This window comes from Pantherophis guttatus, chromosome 4 (assembly GCF_059756535.1).
Source record: "Pantherophis guttatus breed Tessera chromosome 4, ASM5975653v1, whole genome shotgun sequence".
Classification (NCBI taxonomy): domain Eukaryota; kingdom Metazoa; phylum Chordata; class Lepidosauria; order Squamata; family Colubridae; genus Pantherophis; species Pantherophis guttatus.
The window spans coordinates 40,795,936-40,817,306 of NC_142066.1; the positions used below are offsets into that span (position 1 = coordinate 40,795,936).

A 21,371-nucleotide genomic window follows, 5' to 3' on the forward strand; every position below is an offset into this window, starting at 1 on the left:
CATCCAGGATTTTTCTCCTTAGAAATATTTATTTTTATAACATTTCAGAAGATTCAAAGTAGTTTATATTAAGACACATATAATTTTCTGCATGTTACAGATAAAGAACCAAGAGATAATGGCCATTTGGTGAGTATGTGGCAAAAGCAAATTTCCAAGTAAGGTCCCTCCTAACATAAGGCTTGGGTTCTATCAGAAGCTGCTTTACTACATAAGACGTAATGGTAACCCTTGTCATCACATATGGCACCTCGGGAAACTATAGGCTCATATGCTTGTGAAAGGAATTAAATAGTTACTTAGGCCCCAGACACACAGGTTAAGTACTGTACATGCACCTTGTGTGCCTAGATTGCATATATCCGCTTAGTCACACTGGAGGTACACATTTATAATATTGTAACACAGCTGGCTGGGAATGCTGTTCCAGGACAGTCTGGATCAGATGTGTCATCTTTAGTGACTGCATGTACTCTATCATCTCAATAACATTACATATCATACTTTTTACATATCATATTATAAGCTTGGGGCACAATGGTTCACAGGTAAGACATCGGTCTTTCCAGCTGGAAAGTTGACAGTCCGAGTTCAAAAAGTGAATGCTGCAAACAGGGTGAGCTCCTGTTCCTTGCTCCAGCTCCTGCCCACCTAGCAGTTCAAAAGCATGCAAATCCAAGTAGAAAAACACAGGTAGTCCTCGACTTACGACCACAACTGAGCTCAAAATTTCTGTTATTAAGTGAAACATTTGTTAAGTTGCCCCATCTTACAACCTTTCTTGCCACAGATGTTAAGTGAATCAGTGCAATTGATTTGTTAAGTGAATCTGGTTTCCCCATTGACTTTGCTTGTCAAAAGGGTGCAAACAGTGATCACATAACTTTGGGACACAGCAATGATCATAAGTGTGAGCCAGTTGCCAAGTGCCTGAATTCTGATCACATGGTCATGGGGATGCTATAAAGGTTGTAATTATGAAAAATGGTCATAAAACACTTTTTTCAGTGGCATTGTAACTTTGAACACTCATTAAATGAAGTATTGTAAGACAAGGACTACCTGTAGGTACCACTTCAGTGGGAAGGAAATGTTTCATATGCCTAAGCATCAGGAGTGGGTTCTACTTACCTTTACTACTGGTTCGCAATGGGATCACGCACACACACGCTTTGCTTTCGCATGCTTCTGCACATGCGCAGATCACCGATGATGACATCTGAGGCAGTGGGCAGGGCCTCCCAACGGTTTTACTACCGGTTCTTGTAAACCGGTCCGAACCAGGGGCAACCCACCACTGCTCTGCATATAGTCATGCTGGTCAGATGACCATAGAAGCTTTTTCAGACAATGTTGGTTCCCTCAGTTAAGAAACGGAGATGGACATTGATTGCCCCCTAGAGTTGGACATGTCTGGACAAGGGGAAAACTTTACCTTATAATAAAGGTAGGTGAAATCTGGGGAAGTGACTGCTCCAAGCCAAGTTGGGCCAAACCCGAAATGCTAAACAGGGCTTTATACTTAAACTGGAGAATATCCAGGGGTTCAGGATAGACTGGAAGTCAAACTAACTTCCTGGAAGAAGATGTAGTGAACTATTTCCAGTAAAATTACATGGACATGAAATCACAAGGAGCCAAGCTTGACTCAAGAGATTTTATATTTATGTACAGCAGTGTACCATTTCATGGTGCATGCTCCCACCCAGTCACCTGAGGCAAAAAAATAATAATCTTATTTGATTCCTACACTTCATAATACTGAAAAAAATCAGAAATATCATATACATAAAAAAAAGTTTTACTTATATGTAATGACCAACCTTTACTCTCCAGGATATTCACCACCAAACTCAGTTTACTCTGCTCTTCTTGTAAAGACAGGCATTTCCAAAGAAAGCAGTGAATTGTAAATACCCATCATTTCCATTTTCTAAGAATAACTCTGCAGTCTTTATGAGGCCAGAGGCATTCTTGAAAATACAGTAAAGGCTGACAATAGCTTCTTGCTCTGAAAATTGAAACTTTTTTAAACAAATGACACAGTGTGTGTGTGGTGCTTTGTGACACCAAGAGAAATAGGGTCATTAGGAGTATAGATGCCCATGGCTTTATTGTTGGACTCAGACTGATAGCTAGAAAAAAGGGATTGATCAAGGTTGGATAAAAGACCTGGAATCAAAAGCATTATCTTCATCATCAACAACAACAACAAATCACAGCTAAAAAGCAAAACCAGGCTAGAATGATTGCATGAATGAAGTGAATAGCCCTGAAATTAACACAGTGTTGAACTATGGCAGGGGTGAAATGCTACCAGTTAGAGTCGGTTTGCCCAAACTGATAATAAATAATGCTACCGGTTCGCTGGAACTGGAAGTAAAAAAATGCTTTAAAAAAGTAAAAAAAAAAAGTTCCAATGATCAGCTATGCGACAATCAGCTGTGCCGCGCAATTTATATTCACCAGAAAGCAGGAGATTTTGAGTATCCTTCCCCTGCCACACCCACCAGGCCATGCCCACCAAGCCACGCCCACAGAACCAGTAGGGGGAAAAAATTTGAATTCCACCACTGCTTTGTTGACTCAGAAAAGGCTTCTTAGCGCCTGTGGTGTGCATGCACACGAAGCAAACCAGTAGCAGACTTAAGAGGATTTTTCCCCTGGATTATGGTGACCTTTAGCTTAATCTGATTTTTCTGAATCGAGAACTGTAGTAGGGTAAACATTTAGTACTTGTTGCAACCTGAGCTTCTACAAGATGAAGAGCAAACAAGAAGTGCAGTGCTTGAAAAATCCAAAGGGGTCTTGGAAGATCTAAGGAAAAGAGAGAATTAGGCAAATGAAGTCACTATCTAGGAGTGTCTCTAAGTAAGGAATTGGTCTCCCCTGATCTTGGCACAGAATTTCTGTACTTTCCTGAGCAGCTTAATATGCTGTTGCGTCCTTGCTGGCTGACTGGCATCCATGTTCTCAACCACAGCAACATTTCAAATGTCACAACCAGAGTCAACACAAAGAACTTCTCAGGGACAATGCCAGTTATGGGACAGATTGACGAGAACCAATCCCAAAAGATGCACTTGGCAGGAATGTTCTCGAGGAGAACAAGCCCTTCCCTTACTATCAGATCTGCTGTTCCAGAGTAGGAGCTGACCAGATTGCCAAATTGCTTCATTTTGCTTCCTTTCATGGGCTTCATAGACTGCCTGAGCTAGCCAACAAACACACTGTTTCTCAACCTTGGCAACTTTAAGATCGATGGTTGGGGAATTCTGGGAGTTGAAGTCCATATATTTTAAAGCTGCCAAAGTATGATCTAGCAGGTTGGGGAAGACAGTTATTGGCAGCCTGAAAATAAATCTTTCCATGCGCCAACATTTCAAAATCTCAAAAGGAAAATACTTGCCCTCTGGCACAGTTATCTACAAACATTTAACCTTCCACAGTTACTAGGAAAAGCAGAGATTAGCAGTTCTCTAACAATTAGCAGAAATCTTAATTTTGCTGACAAGACAAAATTGCCTAGGTGGGATTGCAGTTGGCTGAACAGGGTAACAGAGCCATTTTCTGAAACTGGGTAGGGCCACACTCACAGCAGTATAAATTAGGAATGCAAAGTGAGAGGCTAAAGGTGTAGAAGGTGCTGCTCCATTTGAAGCTACATGAATATTAAATATTTCCTTAATTGCACTTTGAGAGTATCGATGTAGTGGTTAAGGCACTAAATTAGAAACTAGGGGACCATGAGTTCTAATTCTGCCTTAGGTACAAAACCAAATGGATGACCTTGGTCCAGTCACTCTTTCTCAGCCCTAGACAATGGCAAAGCACTTCCAAAATCTTGTCATGAAAGTCAGAGGGACTAGTCCAAGCAATCACCAACTGCTGATTCAGTCATTAAAAAAACCCAAAAAACCTGAAATTTAAATATTTCATCATCTACAGGTAATGTTCACTTAACAACTGATTTACTTATGACTTATGACCTGATTTAGAAATTCCAACAACCTCACATATCCTTCTGGTCATGTGATCATATTTTTGATCCTTGGCAACTGGCTCATTTTTACAGCCATTTACCGCATCCCGTGGTCACATCATCCCCATTTTTGATATTTTTTGCCAGTTTTTAGCATTTATTTCTGGTTTCCAACAATCCCTTCCATTGGTTAAAATTGATTTACTTAACAACTGCCCCAATAAAGGTTGTAAAATTGAGTGTCATATGGTTACCCACTTAATGACCACCACAACTTATGTGCATAAACTGGGCTCAATTGCAGTCATAAACTGAGGACTATCTGTGGACAGACAGCAACAATAAAAATTCACCTGAATGCAGTAGAAAGCTAACGTCTCCAGAAAAAGAGTTGAGCCAAGCATTTTTCCACCTGGGCTGCTTTTCTCCCTGAAGAGGATTTCTAACATAGGTGATTCATGATGCAAGGGTGAATTCAGAAGTCCAGTCAGTTATCCTATACAGCTAGTGAGGCTCTGGGCAAACTGTTTGCCGCAACTCATTCTTAATTTTTAATATGCATTTAACTGTATAGGGCAGCTCTCTTTAGGTTGTTTAAAACTAGCATAGTCAACCACTCCTGTCAGGGCACATGAGATCTTAAATCAGCCCATGCTGTTCCAGAACACCAGGAAGAAAAATCCCTCAGTCCCTCAGCAATGAAAATTCTGTTTTTACAAGATGTAAAAATACATCTTTAACAGCTAACGCTATGCTTCCCTCTTCAGGACACCCCAAATCTGCAGCCTAAAGCTGTGAATTTATTCAGCCCAGTTTAAAATAGAGCAGGCATGGTTCTTATATAAATAATTATGTTGAAAGGGAGGAGTCCTGTTGGATCAGATTCCTGGCTTGTCTAGTCCAGTGGTCACTTTCTCACTGTCCAACCAATTTAGGCAAGGAAGCCCACTGTTTTCCCAGCAGATGGTTGTCAGATGCAGATTACTTAGATGGGTAGCTTGCTTTTTCTTCAGGGTTTGTAGGCAAGTACAAGTGGTAACTCCCTGTTCTGACTTTTATTACTCCACAGCAACACCTCCAAGGGGGTCTCCATCACACCTAAAAAGAGGACAAGGTTTGAACTGTGCAATTATAGATGCCACCCTGACTTTTCCAAGTTTGTGTACATCCCTATGGAATCAGTTAAAAAGATGAGAACACCCCTTCAGGATCCGACCAAGGCCCATTTTAATCTGGCATTTGGCAAACTAGGTTTATTTATTTATTAGATTATTAGATTTCTATCCCATCTTTATATAAGATTCTATTTTCCCCACAACAACCTTGTGAGGCCGATTAGGCTGAGAGAGCATATTTGGTCCAAAATTACCCAGGTGTTTCTCATGACTCAGGGGAACTAGAACTCACAGTCTTCCAGTTTCTATTCTGGTATCTACTACATCAAACTTGTTTCAGATACCTTTGCATTCTCACAAATAGAAAATCAAAGATATCCCTGTTTCACTGTTGCCCCCCCTTCAACTAGAGGTGGTTTTTTTTCAATCAACAGCAGTTGCTGCGATGTCAACATAGTAAAAATCTGCATTATTGCCCAGCAAGATTGGAGCTACTTGTGTCATATTATGGCTTCAGGACAGGTTATTTGATGGACTGCCTCCCTCCAATCCTAGCCATCAGAGGAGAAAGGTAGGGCATGTGGCAAGTTCCAAGTAGCAAGAAAGTACATCTGGTTGGAACCAGAAAAGGGCCTTCTCTGTGGTGGCACCTTCCCTTTGGAACATTATTCTTCCAAAAATAAGATTGGTCCAACCACCTTTTTGTGTTTCCTCAAGGCCATAAAGACATGGTTTTGTCAGTGGGCTTGGGGACTTCTTTCAGAGTCAATCAGTGTCTTGTCTGATCCTGTTATATATATATATATATAAATAAATACTATATCAGTCATTTGATTTGCATGATTTCTCCCATTTTATCTGGTGAATATCCAGCCCCCAACTTGACTATAACTATAAATTTCAAGACTTGATGGACCATCCTTTCATGAATTTATTTACTTTCTTTTTGGAAGCCACAGAAATTATTGGCCATTATCATAGCTTGCGGTAAGAAATCCCATAGGTGAATTATGCACTGTGTGCAGCAATGCTCTCTTTTGTCCTTTCTCAGTCTTCTTCCAATCAGTTCCATTGGATCCACATGTCTTTGTGGTTTCAGAGTTAGAGAAATGTCTGTCTCCTGTTGTCATGCCACATAGGGATTTTATATGCCTTGATCTACTCTTGATCTTGTAGCATTAGAGGTATTCCCAATGAGTTTTGTGAATTTACACAAAGCTGTGGCATCATTACTCAGGATAAAAATAATAGGCTCTTGTACCTTATTTACCCATCACCAGTGATAAAATCTCCTGTCCAAAATGTTTTTGCCAATGGCAGATAAATTTGCTCAGGCAGGTTCTGGAAATTTATTAACCCACAGCTCAGTTACATGAATATTGCAGCAAAATAAATTGATGTATTTGATGTGATTACAGCATTGCTACTCTACATATATTCATAGTGAAAGCTCAAAAATAAGCCAGCAAAATTCACTAGAAGACAAAATCTTTTTATTGCACAAAAAAAAAGGATAATTCTTAGGGATTATCAGATCTGTATCTCAGATCTAGATATAATCATCAGTATTTTCCCATAATTCATAGTTAGGAAGGATATAGTAAGTACAGTAATTGTCTCCAATGAAATCAATGATTAAACAATATTGATTAGACTCCATGTCCAATCTTTTTATAAGAAAATCATTCAAGTTTATGCTCCAACTATTGTTGCATAGGGAAGTTGATGACTTCTATGATTCAATTCAATTCAAAATCAACAGAACATGCAGGCAAAAGGTGTTGCCTATGACTGGAGATGGAATATCAAATTTGGAAACATAAAAGAGAACACACAGTTGGATAGTTTAGGAAACCAAAATGGAATAGGAGATTTATCCATTTCTGCCATTCCAATGGTTCCTTCATAATTAACAGTATCTTCAAACAACAATGCCTCTATACATGGATATCACCAGAAGGAGTATATAATATTCAATTGACTATACCATTGCGAAAATGAGATAGAGGAGCTCAATCATAGCTCCAAAGACATGGTCAGGTTCTGTCTATGGAACAGATTACAGATTGCTGAAGTGCAAGCTCCAAGTTAAGCTAAGGAAGAAGAAAGGCAACCAGTTTCCCTAATAAGATCTTGAACATATAGCCACCATTTTCAAGCAAAACCATCAAGAATCATTTTGAAGTTCTGAACTTCATTGATAAAGAACCAGAGGAATTAGGGGTGGACTCTTAAAAAGTAGCTAAGAATGAATGTGAAAAGAGATTTCTAAAAATGAAGAAAAGGAAGAAAGCAAACTGAATGTCAGAGCTAATGGTGGAAATTGCCAAGAACAGAAGAGATGCCAAAGCCAAAGAAGGCAACAATCTCAGCAAGGAACACAGAGCTTCAGAGAATTGTTAGAAGAGATAAGAAGCAGCATTACAACAACGTTTGTAAAGACATTGAAGATGGAAACAAACATGAAAAAGCACGGAAAGTCTTTTAAAAGATCTCTGGACTGAGAAGGAAGTTCCAGCTTCAAATTGGTATGCTAACAGATGCCAACGAACAGATAGTAACCAACTCAAAGGAGATGAAAGGATGATAGAACAAATAAATTGAAACTCTATGCAATACAGATGTCTACTTCCAAGATGTGTTAGAAGATATTCTTTACTTAAAAGAATCTCTAATACTAGAAGATGAAGTTAGATCAGCACTCCAGTCATCGCCAAATTGAAAACCTAAAAGAACTGATAGAATACCTAGGAAAATATGGCACACAACAAAAGAAAAATCAGTCATGGTTGTAACTGAGCTATGCCAAAAAAATCAGAGAAATGACACAGCCAACTGATTGGAAAAGGTCAAACTACATTCCATTACCAAAGGAAAGGAGACTTAACGGAGTGTGCAAATAACAATATCCTTAATTTCATATGCTAGTAAAATAATGCTTAGGATCATCCAATACAGATTAGAACTCTTCTTGGAAAAAGAGATGCCAGATGTTCAAGTTGGCTTTAGAAAAAAGCCATGAGACATTATTGCTGATGCATGCTGGATAATTGAAAAAAGAAAAGGAATACCAAAAAAGAAGTCAGTATTCATTGATTATGGAATATCCTTTGAATAGAACAATCATACCAAACTGTGGAGAGTGTTCAGAAAAATGGAAATCTCAGACTATTCCATTGTCCTCACAAGAAACTTATATACTAGTCAGGAAGCCAGAGTGGCCAGACAGAACATGATAAAACACGCTGGCTTCAGGTGGGCAAAGAAGTATGACAAGGCTGCATACTCTCCACTTATTTATTCAACCTATATGCAGAATATATATTAAGGGAAGTCGGTTTGGAAGAAGATGAGCATGGTTTAAAACTGGAGGAAGAAGCTTCAATAACCTTCATTAGACTGATGGCACTATCTTGATAGTCAAAAATGCAAAGAATTCATTAGCTCTAGTAAAAGAGTGTCAAACTCAAGGCCCAGAGGATGATTCCTGCCCATGGGATGCTTAAATCTGGCCGGAGAGGCCACACTGGCAACAGTGAAAGACTGGCCCACAGTGCCTCTGCCAGCGAAAACGGAGCTCAGGAGGACCAAAGTCAGCTCTCCCATGCTCCAGTTTCACTGGCAGAGGGTTGCAGGAGGCTGTCGCAGTTAAAAATGGAGCCCAGGAGCCCATTTTGGCTGGCAGAGCTCTTGGGCCACAACAGGCACCCCTGACATGAGTGATGTCGAGCTGGCCACACACATCCTGGCCACTCCCATCCCGAACCCCCAAGGTCAAACACAACCCTGATGCAGAGGTGGGCATCACATACTGTAAATAAAATAAATAAATAAATAATTTTATTTCTATACCGCCCTTCTCCCGAAGGACTCAGGGCAGTATACAGCCAATTTAAAAACACAAGACACAACAATGATTAAAAATTAAAATAATTAAATAAATTTGGCTGGATTAAAACCCCAAAAATTTAAAATACCCCAATTAAAATTATTATGTTGATAGCCCGGCCTGGCGGAACAACAGGGTCTTCAATGCGCAATGAAACACCCGGAGGTCGGAGATCTTACGTATTTCCGGGGGCAGTTCATTCCACAGGACTGGGGCTCCCACAGAGAAGGCCCTCCCCCTGGGTGTCGCCAGCCGACATAACTTGGCTGATGGCACCCTGAGGAGACCCTCTCTGTGGGAGTGGACTGGTCGGTGGGAGGCTATTGGTGGCAGAAGACGGTCTCGAAGGTACTCGGGTCCTATGCCAGGGAGCGCTTTAAAGGTGGTAAACCATACCTTGAATCGCACCCGGAAGACCACTGGGAGCCAGTGCAGCTCGCGCAGGGGGGGTGTCACGCGGGCACAATGGGTTGCGCCCATAACCACCCGCGCGGCCGCATTCTGGACCAGTTGGAGCCTCCGAGTGCTCTTTAAGGGGAGCCCCATGTAGAGAGCATTACAATAGTCCAGCCGGGAGGTGACAAGGGCATGAGTGACCATGCGCAAGGCGTCCCGGTCCAGAAAGGGCTGCAACTGGCAGATCAGGCGAACCTGATAAAAGGCCCCCCTGGCCACGGCCGCCATGTGCTCTTCTAAAGACAGCCGTGCATCCAGGAGGACACCCAGATTGCGAGCCCTCTCTGTGGGGGGCAAAGATTCACCCCCAATAGTCAGTGATGGCACCTGCTGACTATATCGGGACACCGGCAGCCACAGCCACTCAGTCTTGGACGGGTTGAGTCTGAGCCTGTTCCTCCCCATCCAGACCTGCACGGCTTCCAGGCAGTGAGACATCACATCAAGGGCATCGTTGGGGTGGTCTGGGGTGGAGATGTACAGCTGAGTATCATCAGCATACAGATGACACTTCACCCCAAAACCACGGATGATCTCACCCAGCGGCTTCACATAAATGTTGAACAGAAGGGGTGAGAGGACCGACCCTTGTGGCACTCCCCATGCGAGACGCCTCGAGGTCGACCTCTGCCCCCCTGCCAACACGAACTGCGAGCGGTCGGAGAGGAAGGAGGAGAACCACCGCAGAACGGTGCCCCCTATTCCTAACTCTCTCAACCGCTGCAGCATGATACCATGGTCGATGGTATCAAAAGCCGCTGAGAGATCTAATAGGACTAGGACAGAGGAGCAACCCCTGTCCCGAGCCCTCCAGAGATCATCCACCAACGCGACCAATGCCGTTTCTGTGCTGTGCCCCTGCCTGAAGCCCGACTGGCACGTGTCTAGATAGATAGCTTCATCCAGGTGCCTGGGCAGTTGTCGTGCCACCACACTCTCGACAACCTTCGCCACAAAACGAAGGTTGGAGACCGGACGGTAGTTAGCTAATTCAGCCGGGTCCAGGGAAGGCTTCTTGAGGAGGGGCCTCACCACCGCTTCTTTCAAGGTGGTGGGAAAGACGCCCTCACTCAGAGAAGCAGTTATAATCCCCTGGAGCCAGCCTCGTGTAACCTCCCAGGAGGCCAGTACCAACCAGGAGGGACACGGGTCCAATAAACATGTGGCGGCACTAATCCTACCCAGAACCCTGTCCACATCCTCAGGAGTCACAGGATCAAACTCCTCCCAGATAATATTCTCAAGACCTGCCCCTGTCTCCTCCCCTGGACTCATCCAATCGGAGTCCAAGCCATCCCGGATCCGAGCGACTTTATCATGCAGGAATTGCACAAAATCCTCAGTGCGGCCCTGCAAGGGATCTTCCTGCACTCCCCCCCAAAGAAGGGAGTGGGTCACCCTAAACAGGGCGGCTGGGCGGTTCTCTGCAGATGCAATAAGAGCGGAAAAATGGTTAGATTTCTCCGCTTTTATCGCCACTAGGTAGGTCTTGATATAAGACCTGACCTGTGTCCGGTCGGAATAGGATTGACTAGTCCTCCAAATGCTCTCTAGGCGTCTTTTCCGATGCTTCATCTCTCTCAGCTCCTCAGAGAACCAAGGAGCCAATTGAGATCAGCATCGGGTCAGAGGCCGCAAAGGCACGACGTGGTCCAAAGCTCCGGCGGCCGCACTCTCCCAGGCGGCCACCAGCTCTTCAGTCGAGTCGTGTGTTAGAGTCTCAGGAAATGGCCCAAGCTCTGTCAGGAACCTTTCGGGATCCATCAGGCGCCTGGGACGGAACCATTTGGTTAGTTCCGTCTCCCTGCGGCGGGGGAAAGCGGTAGGAAAGTCTAAGTGAAGGAGCGAATGATCTGTCCATGACAAGGGTTTGATGTCTAGGTCCCCTCTATCAAGATCATTCAACCACTGACCAGAGACAAAAATCAGGTCCAGAGTGTGTCCCCCTATGTGAGTTGGGCCTTGAACTAACTGGGTCAGGTCCATGACCGTCATGGAAGCCATGAACTCCCGAGCCACCTCTGACGCCTCACCCGCAGACGGAAGGTTGAAATCCCCCATGACAATAAGTCTGGGGGTATCAACCGCCACCCCGGCAATGACGTCGAGTAGCTCGGGCAGGGTCGCTGCCACGTGGCAGGGAGCCAGGTACACAGTCAGCAAACCCATCTGCACCCCACAGCCCCACTTCACAAAGAGGGACTTACATCCGGCTATCTGAGGAACAGTGGTCTCCCTTGGACAAAGACTCTCCCTAATAATCACTGTCACTCCCCCACCCCTCCCCTGGGCCCTTGGCTGATGAAATGCACGGAAACCTGGTGGGCACATCTCAATGAGGGGAACCCCCCTCTTGGCCCAACCAGGTCTCCATAATACCTGCCAGGTCTGCACCCCTCTAAAATAACAAATGAGGGGGGCTTTATTAATGACCAACCTGGCATTACACAACATCAGCCGCGGACCCTGGGCCTGAGACTCTGCACAATCCAGGACACGAGTCGTGCATTGGAGGCTGGGGTGCGTAATTTCTCGTAAACAGCGTGTGTGCACCCCCAGCACATGATATGGCCCTCTGCGCCCGTCATACCTGCCCCTCCCACTCATTGTTTCAATTACACAGCCCTTCCTATCGTCCCCCTGCTTCCCGGTTAAATTTCCTTTCACGACCCCTCTGTTGCAGCCAATCGACCCATCACCCCGCTCAGTTGCTATCTGAACCCCCCCGGGTCCACTTTTACAACCCCCTCCCTTCCTCCTGGGTCCCCTTAAAATTTTGATTAAAAATTTAGCTAAAAAACCCCTCAACCCCCTTCTCGTACCATGCCACCTCTCGGGGTTCCAAAGCCCATCATTAAGGTAGGCCCTTGATAGAGTGGAGGGCCAAACCTGCGAGAGGGGGGAGTCTTGCAGTGCACATAGCTCCGCCACCGAGTACATCAAGTAAGATCAGAATGGGAAGGCAGTTTGGTAGGGTCCAACAGAGTCCTAGGACAGAAGATCTTTATATAAGCAGCAACCTGGAATCCCCTGCTCTCTCACAGCAGCGGAAGGAGTTGGTTTATACAGTCAGCGGGAGAAAAGTTTTTCCCAGCCACCCTCTCACAGTGGCCGGCCAGATGTCCCAAGGCAAGGAATTTGATGGTATCATCCCTTCTGGTAAAGGATGGTTCAAACAGCCAACTTCCCTCAGGGTCCACAAAATACTGTCCAAGTCCCCATCTGACGGGAGTTTCGATGGAAATAATTCAATTAGATTTAATATGATTTTATTTGTAGTGGGGTACAAATAAAGCTGCCCAGTAGTTGTCCAGTAATTCCATAGGAGGATAGATGTATATACAAGGGAGAGGAGAGGAGAGGGTGAGGGGGGAGGGGAGGAAGGCTGACTCCCAGGCTGATAACAGGGCCAGAAAGAGGGGGAGTAGGGGGAGGAGAGGCCACCCATGGAGGCCCCATCCCAGAGCCATCCACCGGACTCTCCAACCCCAGATCTTTCCATCCCCTCTTGTCATTTCAGCCATATCATGCCTCCGTTGGCAACCTCCACTTCGCCTCTCCGCCAGCATCCAACGTCCAACAACTTCCACCTCACCCTTTTTCGCAGCCATCTTTATCCAGCTAAACATCCCCTCCCAATCGCTGCGCAGCGGCCGCCATTGCCGCCGCAACTCCGCAACTCCACCACCAGTGCCAGACAACTGGTTCGCCCAGCACCGGAAATGTAACCATCCGTGCATGCATGCAACATCACAAAACATGGCAATTTGCCATGTAGAATGGCAGAAAAGGTAGAACAGCCAGCCTTAGAACTGAGAATAAAGAAATCAAAGTGGTGGAGAGCTTCTCTATTTTAGAACCAACATTAACCATAAAGGAACAAGCAGTCAAGAAACACACCACAGACTAGCATTCAGTAGGGTAACCATCAAGGCCTTGGAAAAAATATTCAAATGCTGTGATGTTTCTATATCTGTCCAGCTATGAAAAAGATAGCAAAGTAATTTCCACAGCAACCACCCATCATGCCATTAACACAGTCTTTGGACTTGATTCGTTATTCTTTGAGTGACACAGAGTTCTTTGTGGAGCAGAAACTGTAAACCAGGAATTCTCAGCTTGCACCCAGCAAAAATTAATTCGGATACTGTTTGTTCTAGGTTGCCCAAATGTATGCAAATCTGCACAAAGCCAGACCCAACTGAGTTTCTTCTCCCACTCCTTGCAGTACATTTATTTATGCTTGATTTCAAATTTCTGGTTGACCTCATGTGGGCCAGACAGGGACAGTTAAGGGGCTGGATATGGCCCAGGGGCCATAAAATGGCCAAATCTGATCTATGTTGCTAGGAGTCAAAATTGATTTGGTGGCATCAATTTTCCCACTTTTTTAATATCTAAGAGACAGAATTTGGGATTTTTAAGTGAACAGAAAACTAATTCCACCTATCAAATCAGCAAGAAAATGAATTACTCCAAAATTTGTATAAATGCAAGTGTCCCAATTCATAATTCTTTCCTATCCCAGGATTTAGTCAGAATTAGTATGTAGCATTAAATGTATAAGGAAGGAGGACCCTGAGTCCAGACCATTGTGCTTTCTAACATATATTAAATGTCAAGATTCTTGGAAGAAAACCAAGGCAGTCAAGCTGGTAAAAAATATTTTTAATAAAGTTTCTGATTCTTAGTGAAGTTATTCATCAGAAATGCAAGACAGATTTTTTTATTGATATAAACACTATAATATGTGGATGATAATGATGATGATGATGATGATAATGATGATGATGATGAACAATATAATAATAGCACCCTTGGTTGGTCAAGTGATTTGTTTATTCATTTGACTTGATTTATGGTTTGTCTTCTGTTGCTAAACTTCTCCCTAGTGGCATACAAAAGCAAAATTAAAGAAAACAATAAGGAATCATAAAATCAATAACAAACAATAGATAAAGCCACAAGAGAAAAAAGAGCAGCAATTAAAGCCACTTCTGACATAGAAGATGTAAAAACCTAGGAAATTAAAATTGTCTTTGTCTAGCTATGAAAAAAGATATCAAAGTAATTTCCACAGCAAACCTCCCTGAGGCCATCATGTCATTAACACAATCTTTGGATTTGTCTTGTTGCCCTTTGAGTTATACAGAGTTCTTTGTTTTGCAGAAACGGTAATCCAGAAATTCTCAGCTTGCACAGGGCAAAAGTTAGTTACAGTGCTATTTGTTCTAGGTTGCCCAAATGTATGCAAATCTGCGCGCGCACACACACCAACCAACTTATTTTGAATCCATAAACTGTCCAGACTCAGAGCTGGTTATGGATTGCTCTAATAAACAAAGAACACACATTTTCCCCTTCATGCCCCTGGTCTTCTGAGACCAGATCAACAGGGAGATTCTCATTTTAATTCAGATTTACTTATTTTTTTTTATAAAAAAAATATCGTTGAGATGTATTTAGTGATGAAAGGTCCCTGTGGCAACAAGAATTATGATGGTGAGATTTGGCAAGAGACCCAACAGAGCATTTGAGGTAATATGTCAATGAAGAAAATGCAATCTAAGAAATTGCATTGCAAATTGCCCCTAGAAACACTTCTAGGGGCATTTGCAATACTCTTGACTAGCTTTCAAATGGGTTGGACTTTGGCTCCCATAATTCCTTACAATCATAGCCTTATAAGCCTGGATATAGCAGGGTCCCTTAAACATTTCAATTCTGTAACATCCTAAAATGATGAATATGTGCAGCTCCCCATGGGTTGGGCTAGAAATAAATATACCATTTACTTTAATAATTAAATTGCAATATTTATATCAAATAAAGCAATGGCCAGAGTTTTCAAAATAAAATTGATACAAATTCCAAACTTTAATCATGCAAAGACTTCTACAGAAATTCCAAGGGTTTGTTACTATTTGGCTATGTGAGGAGAGATGCCAGAGAGAAATGTTTCCTATAAAAGCCAAACCAAACTAAACCAATCTATTGATCTCAACCATCAGTGGTTAAGATCAATGGATTGCTAATAATAATTGTCTATTAATAAAGGAGAATATTTGTAGCTCAGGGTTGACATGAGGGGTTCTTAGTGGTCTCTGAGCTTGCTTGTTTTCTTATAGACGTTTCATTACCCAAACTAGGTGATTTTATTTATTTTATTTTATTTAGTTCAATTTATATGCTGCCTTTCTCCGGAGACTCAGGGCGGCTTACAATGCATTTAAAAAACCATTATAAAAACATTTAAAAATTAAAATATTAAAACTCATTCACACCATTCATGGCCGGATCTCACAAGATCACAACAGTGAGATCAATGGCCCCAGGCCTGCCAGAAAAGCCAGGTCTTCACCGCTTTTTGGAAGGCCAATAGGGTGGGGGTGGTCCGGACCTCAGGAGGTAACTGGTTCCAGAGAGCTGGGGCAGCCACAGAGAAGGCCTTCCCCTGCGGGCCCGCCAGCCGGCATTGTTTAGCTGACGAGACCCGGAGGAGACCAACTCTGTGGGATCTTACTGGTCGCTGGGAGCTATTCATCAGTGAATAGCTGATATAATATCATCAGTGCTAGTGCTAGTGACTACCACTGATAATTTTAGCTTGTTTGGGTAATGAAATGTCTGCAAGAAAACAAGCAAGCTCAGAGACCACCAAGGACACTTCAATAATTGTGTGTGATCACTAAGTACCATTTTGCAGAAATCAGATTTTTTTTCAGTTCAATTACATCAAAAATCCTATCTATATTATATACCCTGCTCAAAAAAATAAAGGGAACACAAGCAGAGACATCCAAGATCTGAATGAATGAAATAGCCTTATTAAATACTTTGTTTGTTACATACAGTAGTTTTGTGTTCCCTTTAATTGTTTGAGCAGGGTATAAACTACTGTTTAATAAGGCTATTTCATTCATTCAGATCTCGGATGTCTCTGCTTGTGTTCCCTTTATTTTTTTGAGCAGTATATTACACTTTGATCAAAACAGATTTCAAAAACTTTAGCAACAATTTAGACATAATGATGAATTTAAACCATTTAAACAATTATAAAATAAATAGAAAACTAAGGAAAAGTCGTTCATTTCAAAATATTGTTTTCTAATATAAGTAACTATTGAGATCAATGTTTCTCAAACTTGGCAACTTTAAGACATGTGGACTTCAACTCCCAAGATTTCCCAACCAGCATGCAATAATTCCTGTGTTCTGGCAATGAAACAGATAGAAAACCAATTCATAAGTTCAGTAATAGTCAACTTAAGTCAACTGAATACTCAATACTCAATAATGCTCAATAGTACTCAGCAATGCTCAACTGAAAGGAGAAGCTGAAAGAGAAGTGTCAAAATCTTCAGGAACCTTTGCGACTGTAGCTCCACCCTTTTCAAAGGGACTCTGATTGCAAGATTGTAACTGCCATCTTGCAAAATTCCATACGCCCACACTGCAGATGTTTTTGATGTCTAAAGCACTTTTTTTTTAAAAAGTTGCAATTAACCCCCTAAATTCTTTGAAATCCCTGATGCGACCACAGTTTGAGAAGCCTGAAAATATGGTGATGAAATCCAACACCAACAGGTATGGAGTATTGAAACGGGAACCCAAACCCTAGTGTATTCTGGGAGATCCATTTGTCGATCCCGTGACAAAACACCAGGCTAGATTTGAAGATTGAGCTAAGTAATGGTTGTCTGAATAGTGCATAGTCAATAAGCTAAAATGGTTACAATTGCACAGCATGTTATGTTATAAGCAATTATGCATAGAAAAATCTTAAATAGCAGAGATTACATTCCTTATATAGAAACCACATCAAACCACATCATGAAGAAAAGCAAGAGTTAATGTTATGCTTGCAAACATTGCAGTATGTTTAATTAAATTGCATTAGTAAAAAGCCATCAAAGAATGGACATTGTTTACTGGTCCAGCCACACCCTTCCACTGAAACCAAGAGAACATGGAGAGCTGAATTGTGATGGAATTATATTCTTGTTTTGAACCTATTAAGCAAAAATTAACTCCATGGAGCTATTCTGGTGCTGGGAAAAGTGGAATGAACGAGAAGAAGTGGACGATCAGCAGCAAGATGGAGGGACTCCATTACAATGGCAATGAATGCCCCATTAGAAAGCCTGAAAGAAAAAAGACAGATCATCATGGAGAAAATCTATGTAGTCACTAAAAGTCAACACAAACTTGATAGCACATCAATCAGTCAGTCTGTCAATTTATAGGCAGAAAGGTGATGGGATTTGTGGTCCCCTGTTTGGTCAGTGATACAAGCCTGTATGAATTTGTTGTTTTGAATCATGGAGGCTTTTCTGCATCCAGCTCAACTTCTGAGAGGTGATTTCATGGATATGGTTCACATAATTTTCTCAGCAACAGTGCCAAAGTAATTTGCCACTACCTTCTTCTCAAATGTTTTTCCACTTCCCAGTTAACCTGCAGTCTGATGTTTCCTGGAGAACTCCTAACCATGTACTAACTAGGTTTGACCTAGCTACATTTCCAAGGCCAGACAAGGTCAGCCAGTAGCTGCCACTTGCTGAGGCTCTGAAATATCCATGCATGCATTTTGTATAGGGCAATGCAAAATGTTTCTCAAGCAAAACACAAAAACCCACCTTCAATCATTTTTCTTCCTTCAGTCTTTCACTTTGCAACACATGAATAAAGAAAAGGTTCAGACTATTTTCTTTGTTCTCTGGAGTGTAACAGGGCAATAAATTGACCCTCAGTGAGGGGAAATCACAATTTCTTTCTTCCCCTTTCTTTCCTGCTTCATAGATCTCATTCCTTAACCCTTGTAAAACGGAGAGGTGGTAAATGCATTTTGCTTTCCAATCCACCACAGATGTCCTACATCTGCAAAAGCTGTCTCCTTGGGGTATGTCTTGAGAGTCTCTTAAGCCATGATAACCATGATACGTAGAATCTCTGGCCACAGAATTAACCCTGCATTGTCCCCATAATAGCCATCAGACACCAAGTTTGCTAATTAACCTCCAACTTAAACAGTACAAAATAAACAGGTAGAAGTGGGGGCTTCTCTTTTTCAAGGGATACACACCATCACTCGGCATGTTCCCTGCATCCCCAGGGAGGCCCCCAATCCAAGGTAGTTGCTCACACCTGGCCTAGAAGATAACATGCTGCAGGACTATGTTAGGAGCCCTGCATATAATGCTATGAAATAGAAAATTTCAAATCAACTCTCTACAACACATCTCAAATGTAATATGTTTTAGGAAGCCTTTATGACTAGTGACTCACCAACCAAAAATGTACTTCCAAATCTGGGTGGCAACTCTTCAGAGCTGTTGGCTCACTGCCTGTCTGAAATGGTACAGTACAAACAGATGCTTGCCAAGATTTTGGCAGACCATCGTATACAGAAAATGGGCTGTATTCATCTTGGTAGATCAGAAATGCACTTTATTTATTTATAACATTCAAAAGCTGCCATTAACTTTAAAAGTTCAAGGTAGCATACATATTTAAATATATGGGGAGGAATCTAAGTAATCTAACCATTGCAGCAAATGAAAAACTAGAATGTCCTTTGCTTGCTCTTTTCCATAGACAAATTGCTTGAACCTTGGTGGCATGAAACAGGCATGACTGACCTGAAAGAATGCCAATCCATGCATGTAAGGACTCATGGAACTAAACAACTGGCATTCACAATGGGTAATTTCCATAAAGAGCCACAAAATAGCAGCTTAGACTCTGTAAATCTAAAAATGGCTTTGGAATTGGGATGGTGGCATGCATAAATTATTCTGTCCAAAGAAGAAAGAATACAAAGTCAGTTTATTTGATCAAAGTTAAAATAACGGGTTACTTACTATTTCAGAGGATATTTAATGGTTTTCTGATTGGGACTGGATCATAATGGTTATTTCTGGTAATGTTTAACTGGCTTTTTTTAATTGAGACTGGACTTTATACTGTATGAAAAAGGAAAATGGGGAGAGAGATCTGTTTAAAAGTAAGCAGAAATATAAATATAAAAGGAAAGATTCAAACTGGGTGTAATATATAAAGTTTTCAATACTTATGTTGTTTTTTCTTATAATTTTTACTGGATGTTTGCTAATTAATACCTATATGGAAAGATGAGGCTTTAGACACAAGCCATAGGAAATGAGGTGAAATATGGAATAAAGAGGTGTTTCTTGTTTCTTTTTTTAAAAGATACTGATAAGTTGTTAATCCTGATTATATTTACTAATTATTATGTATTAATGTACTATGTAGTTGTATTAGTTTTATCTGTATAATATAATCTTCAATAAAATTATTGGAAAAAATAAAAACAGACAATCCATACTTCTTCAATTCAACCATAACTCTTCTAACTCTATTTTGGCAGACCCAGAATTTTCCAAAAATCATCCTCTGGAATCCAGTGGCAAATCAACTATTTTCAATGGCAGGAATTCAGGTAAAAATAAAAGTCACAGCCAATTTAGTTAAGGGTTAAAGCATCAGATTAGAAACTAAGAGACTGTGAATTCTAGTCCCGCCTCCAGCACAAAGCCAGTTGGGTGACCTTGGGCCAGTCACTTTTTCTCAGCCCTAGGAAGGAGGCAATGGCAAATCATTTCTGGAAAAAAGCTACAAAGAAAGCTGCAGGAGCCTATCTAGGGAGCTTTTGAGAATTCGACACAATTGAACAGAAGAAAAAAAAAGAAAAAGTCAAAAATCTCCTAGAGACTTGGTACATTTATTTTCCTAGAAAAAAAAATAATTCCTACTCAGCCCTCCTCTAATGTTATCAGAGCAGTTCCATCACAACTTCTCCCCTCTTTTTTTTAAAGAGCATTCCTCCACTCCACATGGTGTAGAAGACTGAGTGTCCATCTTTCAGCCATGAAAAGGTGGCCCAGCCATCCTCAGAACAAAACCCTCTCAACCAATTAAGGATAAGAGTCCCTTCCAAAATGGCTCAAATTATGCAAGATCCCTTTTGAAACAACCACAGACCCAGAGAGAAATAGCAATGTAGTAGTGTAGCATCAGCCCATCTTGATGAATAACTGAAGTAAGCGTATCTTGACGACTTCTTGTGCAGCCAATTAGAGTAGACAAAAGAGAAGACAATGGCGTAAAGGACTAAGGTCCAGGTATTCCAAAAAATCATACAGTCTTTCAGGACTGTTGCATTACCCACTTTAGCAAGCAAATGTGGAAATAGGTATATTTCAACCAGTAAAGCAGAAGGTTGCACATGTTCAAAGTGCCATGACAGGTGACAGCTGGTCAGTGGTGTGCTGGTAAATATTTAACCACCACTAGAATACTACTATCTGCCAAACAGCTGATTGGCATGCCAACTGTTGAGCCTCACCTCTGCTCTCAGTGGGATCCCAAAATTCTAGAAAATTTAATAAATAGCTATTGTGAATCATATCCAGCATACCCCCAAAGCTGGATAAAACATCCTTCTTATCATCGTGCTGGCTTTGTAAATAGAGATGGTCTTGTAGCACAAGTAGTCCTCAATGTATCACAATTGAGCCCAACATTTTTGTTACTAAGTGAAACATTTGTTAAATGAGTTTTGCCCATTTTACAAACTTTCTTGCTACAGTTATTAAGTGAATCTGACTTTCCCATTGACCTTGCTTGTCAGAAGGTCACAAAAGGTGACCCCAGGATATTGCAATCATCATAATTATGAGTCAGTTGCCAAGTGTCTGATCATGTGCCAATGGGAATATTGCAAAATGTGAAAAGGTCATAAGTCATGACCTTTAAAAGGTCATAAGTCATTGTATCATTTGAAATTAGAATGGTCACTAAAAGAATTGCCTAAGTCAAGGACTACCTGTAAAAACAATGCAGAACCTTCAAATATCTGCCTCTCTCCCATCTTACTAGATATTGTCACTTCTCCCCTTGCACTGAG

The 21,371-nt window shown here is 41.7% G+C and overlaps 2 long non-coding RNA genes across 2 annotated transcripts; both read right to left on the reverse strand.

The window, feature by feature from the left end:
• Positions 1–14,095: 14,095 nt before the first annotated feature.
• LOC117668915 (uncharacterized) lies at positions 14,096–16,843 on the reverse strand. The gene is made up of 2 exons (XR_004592333.3): positions 16,768–16,843; positions 14,096–14,330 (listed from the first exon to the last, which is right to left on the reverse strand). It is a non-coding gene; the product is annotated as an uncharacterized LOC117668915 (long non-coding RNA).
• Positions 16,844–17,304: 461 nt separating this feature from the next.
• On the reverse strand, positions 17,305–17,937 carry LOC117668917 (uncharacterized). The gene is made up of 2 exons (XR_004592334.2): positions 17,865–17,937; positions 17,305–17,586 (listed from the first exon to the last, which is right to left on the reverse strand). It is a non-coding gene; the product is annotated as an uncharacterized LOC117668917 (long non-coding RNA).
• Positions 17,938–21,371: the final 3,434 nt, after the last annotated feature.